Raw genomic sequence first — 9517 nt, 5'->3', positions numbered from 1 at the left:
ATGTGTATTTGATGTACATAGACATTATTGGCAGAACAAAATAACCTACCTACAACATTATTGTTTTAGGAATGAGTACTGAACTGAGTAGGTAAAAACACATTTTAATACCTACACAACACACGAAAATTAAATTTCAAGTGGTTCTATACGATTGTTTACGGAAAATAAATTATCTATTGGTAGGTACACCTATCAACCTATCTCGTTGATTGTATTATTTTGAATGTTTAGATACTACTTCGTTTGTATTTTTTAACATTCATTATGGTTAGATAGGCAATTTTTCCATCTTATTCGTTATTCCCACTCTTCTTTTTGTTTTTGCATTTATTGGAGTATTATAATACCTAATATAATACCTAATACTAGTAGGTAGTATTTTGATTGTTTGACTTTCTTATTAAATTTATTTTATTTATATTAATTTTACCTTTGTATAGCAATACAAAGATAAAATATAATACCTACCTGTTATTGTTTTTTTATAACTACCTACCTTATTTTTTAATTTTTTATCAATTTTAATTTTTATGCACAAATAACAAATCGCAAATAAGGCCACTTGGCAAAGAATAAATAATATTCTATATTTCTTAAACCTTCTATACAGGGGATCACGTAAGTAGATAATGAAAAGGGGTGTTTCTTGGGTAGATGTATTAGAAAAAAAAAAAATGTTCTACATTAAGGGTCAGGGATGCTGAAATAGATACTATGGGAGTATTTGTACTCCCTTTTATTAAAAATACTCCCACACTACTCTCTCTTTAGTTATACTCTCCTGGGTAATATTTTTATTTTCTTATATTATTTAGTTCTTGATTAGCTAATTCGAACTTTCCTTCTACTAAAAACTTCATTTAGGTTTCACAATATAAATAGTGTTATTTAAGCAATTAAATTTACAGGGCACAAAATGTATGAAATACTGACACATAGGAGAACGGCCCATTAAGATAATATCGATACCTTCCCGTAAGAATGTATTAAGCGACATTTCTCAAATTGTTCAGAAAACACAAAAAAAAAATTATTTTGTGAGGAAATGTTTGGGCTGCACAATTTTATTTTCTCTCTAGTTTCATTGTAGGTATACATGATAGAAGAACCAAAATGGTACCAAAACGTGGCGCTCAACTTATAGTATATTTTCACATCAAAAAGTCATTTTTGAAAAAAAATTTTTTATGAATGTATACTGAATAAGTTGGCCCAGAACTAATTCAGTTATTTGTATTAACACAAATAAAAAAACCCTAAACGGGCAAAATGGCATTATTAGCTCTCAGCTAAAATGGCATAATGTGCTGTTTAATTCTCAAGTAATTTTACCTTTTCACTTTTTTAATAGTTAAAATGCTTAGTAAATTTGGTAAATATTCATATATGATCTAAGGCAGGCATGTCAAACTTACGGCCCGCGGGCCGCATGCGGCCCACAACGAATAACTTTGCGGCCCGTTCCACATTTTTATTAATTTTGAGTTTTAGATTATAATTTAGATTTTATGTTCACAGCTTTCCTTTTTTCCTAATCAGCAAATAAATAAACCAAACAAAATAACAAATTTTATAAGATATCGTGTCTTAAATCAGGGTAAGTTATGTGATTTCTTAAAGTGAACTAGGATACTAGGAAGCGAATATTCTGAGTTAACCTACAAAAAAAAAAATGGTAAATGAAAAAAAAAATAATTTCATTATTCTTGCTGTTTTTTTTACAAAATTGTTTTACATATAAAAATTGTAGCATGCCTGATCTAGAGAGAGGCAGTGCTGGACTTAGGTCACAACTTAAAAAAGGCCTTGATGCTGTCAAAAAATGAAATGGACTTGAAAAGTGCATCCAAAACGTTCGCAGTTCCGAAAACTACACATATGAGACGAGCAACCAACAAGAACAAGATTTTGAAAGGTCTGGAAGATTCAGAACCATTTTTTCCAAGCAAATGATTTGGTTTAAGAGAGTCACGTACATAATATGTTTGGACAGTATGCCATTTTACCTGGGAAAATTCGGTACGTTAAAAAATTCAGTAAAACCTATAAATCGTAAAAGAAACTTGATTGTTAAAAATGTGATGATAACCATTTATTGTACATGGTTCCATGCTACAGTTTTTACTTGCAAACTATAAGGCAAGTTTAGAATTCGTACAAAAAAATTGAGATAACAATCAGACATATCATTACCGTTAAAGAGCATGCAAAAAAAGTGGGTCTCGCAATTCTGTCCTACCCACTGAACTTCATTTAAACTTTGTTTTTATGTGTTCTTAAATATTGTCCTTTTAATGGCATACCCATTTTTTTTTTTGGAAAATGTTTGCAAAATTTGTATACAAAAAAAAAACTATTAAAAAAAAAAGTCTGTAACTATTTTCAAAATCTTTTCTAAAAATTTCATTCTTTGGAAGAAATGAAATGGAATACCTACTTTGTTTGAAGATCGAAACCTTTTAAAAGAATATTTTTGGATCATTAAACTAAATTTTATATTATTTTAAAATTTTTATTTTTAAATTTCTTAAAAGCTTTAGTATTCCAAGCAAGTTTTAACGTCCTTCCAACCAACAACCAACACTACCGCAACTTCAACCCTCAACCAACTTTATTCATTCGAATTTTCATAATTCGTCTTGCCACAGTCATCAACATCATAAAGAGACCAGCTTATGTAGATAAATACTAAGGTACTTGCATGAACTAAGAACAATACAATTCTACGTGGCAGTAATTTTTTTGTGGTTCATTCCTTCTTTTACACATCATCCTGTTCCCTTGAAACAAAAATTTACCTCAGGACTTTGATTTACCTAATAATAAATTATTATTTTTACTTGCGATAAAAATAGGTACTATGTATCAGTGGCGTAGCCCTGTATCCAATTTATATTGGGGGTGCCTTCTCTCTTATTCAAAACTGGGTCATAGTCTTATACGTTTTTTTTTAAATTAATCATTTAACTTAAACGAAAAACTTTTATAAAGAAAAGCGTTATGCCGCTTGACACTCAACATCGACGTATTAGACAAAACGTCACCATGGACAGCAATAACTTCAAGGTAGTAAAGGACTTGTCAACCGCTGCTATGCTACTTTGGTTTGAGAAGGCAATTGAACAGCAAAGTCGTACTCTCTCGATCAACTTAGGTCCCTTATAGACGCTTATCATCACAGTCATGCTATATGGTGCAGAGGCGGATTAAAATACCTTTTATCGATAGAAAAGTACCAAGGTACTTGAAAAAATGGTGAATGGAGAAGAAAATTCAACATCGAACTATCCGGGTTGTACAAGGACACTTATTTAGCCAAGAAAGTAAAGGTGCAGCATCTGAGATCATGTAGTTTTACCTTTATTTAATAAACTTAATGAAAAAAACGTAGTAGGTATTAAAATATTAGTTCAAACAAAAAATTAACTCAAGGAAAACCAATATTTATACTCAAATATGAACCCAATCTCTCAATTCATGAAACAATGGTCTATTAAAATTATATTTCACTTTAAAAAATAACGGCCGACACACAGTGAGGTTCTAAAAATGTTTGTCAAACTTTTTTTCGATTTTAAAATGTGTTGCAATAGCAACATATTTTTTAATGAAGATTTATTTTGCTATGCAGATTTAATCTTTTCATGATACACAATAATGTGTTAAAATTTTTAACACGCGATCACTAAAATAAAAAGTGATTACACTGGTTTACAAGGGTTTTGTTGTCGAAACAAAAATATAGATACTTTTGAATGAATGTTTTCGATTTGCTGAACTCGAATTCGAAGTCATAAAAAACTAATCAGCTCCCGTTTTTACCGTTAGAAAATGCAAAAAGAGTACTTCGGACCTTATTCTTTTATATAAGGAAAATTGTTTTAGCATAGGTATTTAGTAACGGTTTCTAAAAGAACTGTTTTCCATCTTTCAATATCTTTTTTATTGCCCGAGATATCTTAAAATGAAGAAAGTGGGTTTGGCTTCCGCTTCATATATAATAAAGGTGATAATGGCGTTATAAAATTTCTATGGTAGATATAAAATGCCAAACAACTGAGTATATCTCGGGCTGTAAAAAAAAATATCGGAAGGATTTAAACAGGTCTTGGAGATAGAAAATAGTTCTTATAGAAACCATTACTAAATATGCTCAAACAATTTTCCTTATATAAAAAAATAAGGTCCGAAGTACAGCATTTTCTAACGGTTATATTTCAAAAACGGGAGCTGATAAATTTTTTTGTCCTCGGATTCGAGTTCAGCACACCGAAAACCTTCAGAAGTATATTTTTGTTTCGGCAACAAAAAAATAGTTCAATTTTGTTAACCAGCGTTATAGATAGGTACCGAAAAATAGGTTTTTAGGTACCTAACAAATTTTTAATGATTAAAGAAAAATGCTTTAATTGGTGCAATGTTTTTGTTCTTTTTTTATTATATTTTCAGAATTATTCTTCATCGAATTAGTAAGTACTCTGTTGGACCTCCTATTGCTATTATTAAGCCTGCACGTTAGAGAGGTTTTTCCATGTGGATGCAGGTTTCTTATTCCAGGTCTGGATAAGTAATTTTTTAGGACTTCTCAACGCTTTTTCGCAACTTTAAATTTCTTATTTGAGCAGATATTCTCAATTGAATAAAGATCAATACATCGAAATTATTTTCTTAGAAGTGCTTTTTAACCTATGAAAAAAAAAATCAAATATTATTTTTAGATATAAAACGGATTAGAATATTTTAAGGTATTAAAAACAAATTCATACTTACAATTGTAAATGTATGGTAAGGAGCATATTATCCTGTTGAAAAATGGTTCTGCGCGTATCACCAAAAAGCTCTAGATACCGCAGAAGGTTCTAATAAATTTTTCAGAACCCGAAGTTAAACTTCTGCAGTGACTTTCGGTTCTAGGAAAACTGCTTATCATCCTTCCCATTGTATATTGGAAAACGTTAATTTCATTCCATTTACTACACATGTGATCATCTCGTATATAAGCTTGGAGATAAGAATCATGAACCATCTAAACTCGATATCTCCCATTTTATTTCCAAAAAAATTGAGGGTATTTCGTCTGGCCCAACTGCTTTTTCATTGATGGTGCATTTAACCGACTCACTTACTTCTTCGACGTGAGGATACTTCACTATGGATAGGTGAAGCTATTGGAAAGTATATAGCCTTGGGAATTGTTCATTTAGAAGTCAGTCACATTACTGTCGCCAGTATTGTAGAATTGTGTGTTCTTCCACAATCTCCTGAGCATTTCTTCTTCTTTAAGCAGCTATTTTTAAGATGTTTGCGCCCTTATTCGTGTTTTAGTCGTAACTCTTGAATAGCACCAGCAGTCGAGGTAGAAATTTTATTAAGTCCCTAATACAGGTCTTCCACTTCCGTATTAATTGCTCGAAATTTGGGCTTACTTCTTCGCTTCTTTCTTGCAGTTATCAGTTAATGTTCCACTTCAAGGTGTGACATTTGGTCTGTATTTCTACAGAGGCACATTTTGCCATCATATTTCTTTACCTTGTTGGTTGTGTTTTTAGGTATTGGATTTTTTTTCCGAAATGATTTTTCCCATTTTTGTTTTACTAAATTACTTCGATTCGCTATCGAGAGCCAAATGCACCTTCTTTTCATAATAATATTGACATCTATGCAGTATACCTTTTGCAAAGAAATCTGTAGCTTTCATAAATTCCAAGGACTGGTGTCTGAAAAGGGAAGTAAAATGTTTGACAAAAATTCTTCAATCCGCACTGTATAAGGAGGCCATCGCTGTCGTGTATAAGAAGGTTCGTCGTGGAAATACTGCTCAGCATTTCAACTTCCAACATTTGGATACTATCAACTGCCACTCTATTTACCGTACATTAATGTCATTTTCGTTCACTCAATTGAGGAATATACTCCGGATTTACCCTTTTTTCTGGAGCAGTGATGAAACGTAAATGGTAGTAGATTTTGATTTTTAACTGTGTGTGTGTGTAAAATTGTCAAAAATAAATCTGACTAAAAACTTGAAGTTAACCCAGAGTACACCATAGTTGTAAAATAACTCCGAAGTAAAACATTTTTAACCCTTTTGTGGCGTGAAGGTAGACAAAACCACAAAAAGTGCAAAAATATGTACTAAGAGGGTAGGTATACCTTCTCTTTAAAAAAAAATCGAAGAGCAACAAACATTTGGTTTATAATTAGTAACATTGTCAAGTGGTTCATTAATCGATTTGCATATCTACTAATTTTGTTTCTTCTGTGCAGAAGCAGATTCAATAGTTTCATTGAATAAGAAATATATACCTAAAATTAATTCTTGTATTATTTTTCACCTAGGTATTACCCAAGCTGCTCGTATACACTGATATATTTAGGTCTATGTACGTAAGGGTTACATTAACCTCTATTTACCAAGTCAAACATGTGTGTATATAACGTTGATTGCTTTTTTGCTTAGTAGGTATGTATCTCCTTTTATATCTGAAACTAGGTCTTATCTTTTTGAGTAATCCATTGCTTTTGTTCTAAAAAAAGAAGAAAAACAATAATTCGCATAACAAATATTATTATATTAGTTAGGCAGGTTTTAAGGGACATATTTTTTGGAATATGCACTTTTTCATATTATTCTACTGAAAGAATAGCTCGATAAAATTTCTTATGCACAAGGCACAACAAATAAGTTCAAGTTTATAAGTTTCATGAAAATAAAAAAATAACACACGAATTCTGTAATATGTGTTCCTAAAGAAAGAACTAGTATGTAATTATTCGTTATCGTTACCTTCATTCGAAAAACTCTTCCTTCCTGCGCGCATAGTATATTGGAATCGTAACGGTAAGGAAAACCATAAGGTCGTTTTTTTTTTTTTTTTACAAACAAAAGATACTTCCCCTACTTTATTAAATACCTGGCAGACGCTGGCTGTTGCCTGCAGCGTCTGACATGACCAGGTGCACAACGATAACAACAAAACTCATAGTTCCATACTACTTGAAGCAAAAGTAGCAAGCAAAGAACAAGGAGAATTTTATTTTCATGCCTTCTGCTTTTTTTCCATATAGCAAGATAGGGACACAAAATAGGGGATTAGTAAAGACAAAGTAAGGGTAGAAATTCAAGAAGAACAATATGTACTTGAATTTATTCGAAATATAGGTATATGAACACCACATTGCGATTGCAGTGAAAATTCCATTAGAAAATGAAATAAATAAAAAAAAAAACATTTTTATTATTGATGGCTTGCTGCTGTATTCAATGTTAGATAGGTTCGTCAAACCTTTTAAGTGAATGGAAGGGAATTCTTCTTTTATTTAGTGTGCAGATGTTTTTGAAATAAGAAAATAAAAAAAAAAATAAGTTGTATTGGTGTGGTTTTAAGGAACGTGTTCTTTATAGTATTTATTTATTATATTGCAAAATCAAAAGTGTTCAACGAGGTTGGGAAATCCAATACAATTGTACTGAATTAGATTTTTAATTCGATACACTTTCCGCAACAAAACTTGTTTTTATATTAGAATTAGCGAGAATCATTAATTTAAATTGGAGGTTTTGAGACATTCTATAAAAATTAAAATCATTGAATATTTACAATAAGAAGATAAACAGTGTTTGTTTGTCTTGAAGACTCAAATGAAATGCGATATTAATGTGTAGTGTACACTATTGCTGAATTATGGTTCAAGCTTTATTTTCCATTAGAAATTGTTCTTAATTCATTCGCCAATTGTTGTTTTCATGTCGCATGTCGTTTAAGAGTACCTAATTAATTGCACAATGAAACTGTACACTTCTCTTTGTAATAATTGAATGTTGTCATTCAAGAAGTGGAAGTCTTTATGCTGATGTCATAACAGAAGACTAAGTTTATTGTTGATTTTATTTCACTCTCCCCCTCGTTGCAATTGAATTGTTTATTTCAGAAACAACATAGGTAAGTGAGGTTTTCCCAATTTTTGTTTTTTCTAATTTCTTATTTGTGTATCCTTTATAGATGCAATAATAAACACCTTGAATGATTCTAAAAATTAATAATTTGTCGCCAAGTTTATAAGTTTCACATTGAAGAACTAACTAGACAGCTATTTGCAGAAGCCTGACGAACAGTCACCTAGGACATCAAGAGGATCTACTTCCTCGTACGAGTTGATAATTTCAGTGGGAAAGTTCAAAGTTTGCAAATCTGGGTTTATTAAAGCTAATTTTGCGAGAAACTTTATTAACGGTTTCACAATTCAAACATTTAACCTGAGAAACTTACAAAGAGTTGACCTGCAAGCTATGCCGCAAACCTTTGCTTATTCAGATATTCTAAGAGCCAGCGACCTAAAGTTTGCAGGTAATTGCTTAGTGTTCAGCCCTATGAAATATGTTTAAGGACATCCCCAGGCATGTTACTGCAAAAAAAAAAGTCTCGTCAGCCGTGGCAAAAACGGTCTGCCAAGCACTTGAATGTGAAAAAAATTTTAATTTAAGAACTCGACCTTAAATCAAAAAAAAAAATATTTAAAGAGAACGGCAACACTTACAAAACTAAACGATACCTTTTTTTAAAGGTAAAAAGTTTTACTACTTTCTGGTTTTTATATAAATGTTTTTTGATGAATAGTTTTTGAAACAAAAAATTTCAAACACAAAATTTTGAAAAAAAATTCAAAAAAAGTTCAAACAGTTTTTTTTTTTCATAAAATTTACTCATGGCGTTTTCGATTGGCAGTCCGGAAGCGTCCGGAATCATTCTGAAAAAATTTTATTCACACAAAACTGTCAGTTTTGTACGAATAAAACGCTTTCAGAATGATTCCGGACGCTTCCGGACTGCCAATCGAAAACGCCATCAATAAAAAATTATTTTTTTTTGTTTTAATTTCTCTTATATATTTTGAGTCAAACACCGAAAACTAGAAGTCAAAATCTCTTTTACTTTTTGAAAAAAAACTAAAAATATCGAAAACTGTGTTTTTTTGTTCGGGATCAGTATTCTCAGGGATTTTTTCTGAATTGTTTTTTGACTTTTGGCTTTTTTTAGCACAGACCATTCCATTCAAAGGGAAAGAAAGTCTTAAGTACACTTGTCATTCCACAATGTAAATATTTTGTACCCTAATCCAGTTATAGTCTTCATATTTATTATTGGCATGTATCAATAGCGTTACAAAACTTACCTTAATCAATATCTAATCCCTCTAACGTGTAAAAACAAAACACTGTAATTTTGACGTGTCGGTGAAAAATTAGATGATTTTGTAATTTTCAGTTTTCTCAAAAAGTAAAAGAGATTTTGACTTCTAGTTTTCGGTGTTTGACTCAAAATATATAAGTGAAATAAGAATTGGAAAAAAAGTTAGTACTTAATTGGGTAGATTTTTTGGAATAAAAACTGTTTGAACTTTTTTTGAATTTTTTTTCAAAATTTTGTGTTTCAAAAACTATTCATCAAAAAACATTTATATAAAAACCAGAAAGTAGTATAACTTTTTACCTTTAAAAAAAGGTATCGTTTAG

General features: G+C 30.9%; 1 protein-coding gene across 8 annotated transcripts in view; it reads right to left on the bottom strand.

The window, feature by feature from the left end:
• The window catches only part of LOC129913043 (homeobox protein prospero), a 99575-nt gene that overhangs the window by 20677 nt on the left and 69381 nt on the right, over positions 1-9517 (bottom strand). Inside the window, exon 1 of one of the 8 annotated variants that reach the window (XM_055991406.1) lies at positions 50-403. The exons of the other annotated variants lie outside the window; for them this stretch is intronic. The gene's annotated coding sequence lies outside the window, so the exon portion shown is untranslated. Of the gene's footprint in view, positions 1-49; positions 404-9517 lie in introns of those variants that run through there. 8 annotated transcript variants of the gene reach the window in all.

The sequence above is a fragment of the Episyrphus balteatus genome, chromosome 3, assembly GCF_945859705.1.
Source record: "Episyrphus balteatus chromosome 3, idEpiBalt1.1, whole genome shotgun sequence".
Taxonomy (NCBI): Eukaryota; Metazoa; Arthropoda; class Insecta; order Diptera; family Syrphidae; genus Episyrphus; species Episyrphus balteatus.
This window is presented reverse-complemented; position numbering and strand designations above follow the sequence as displayed.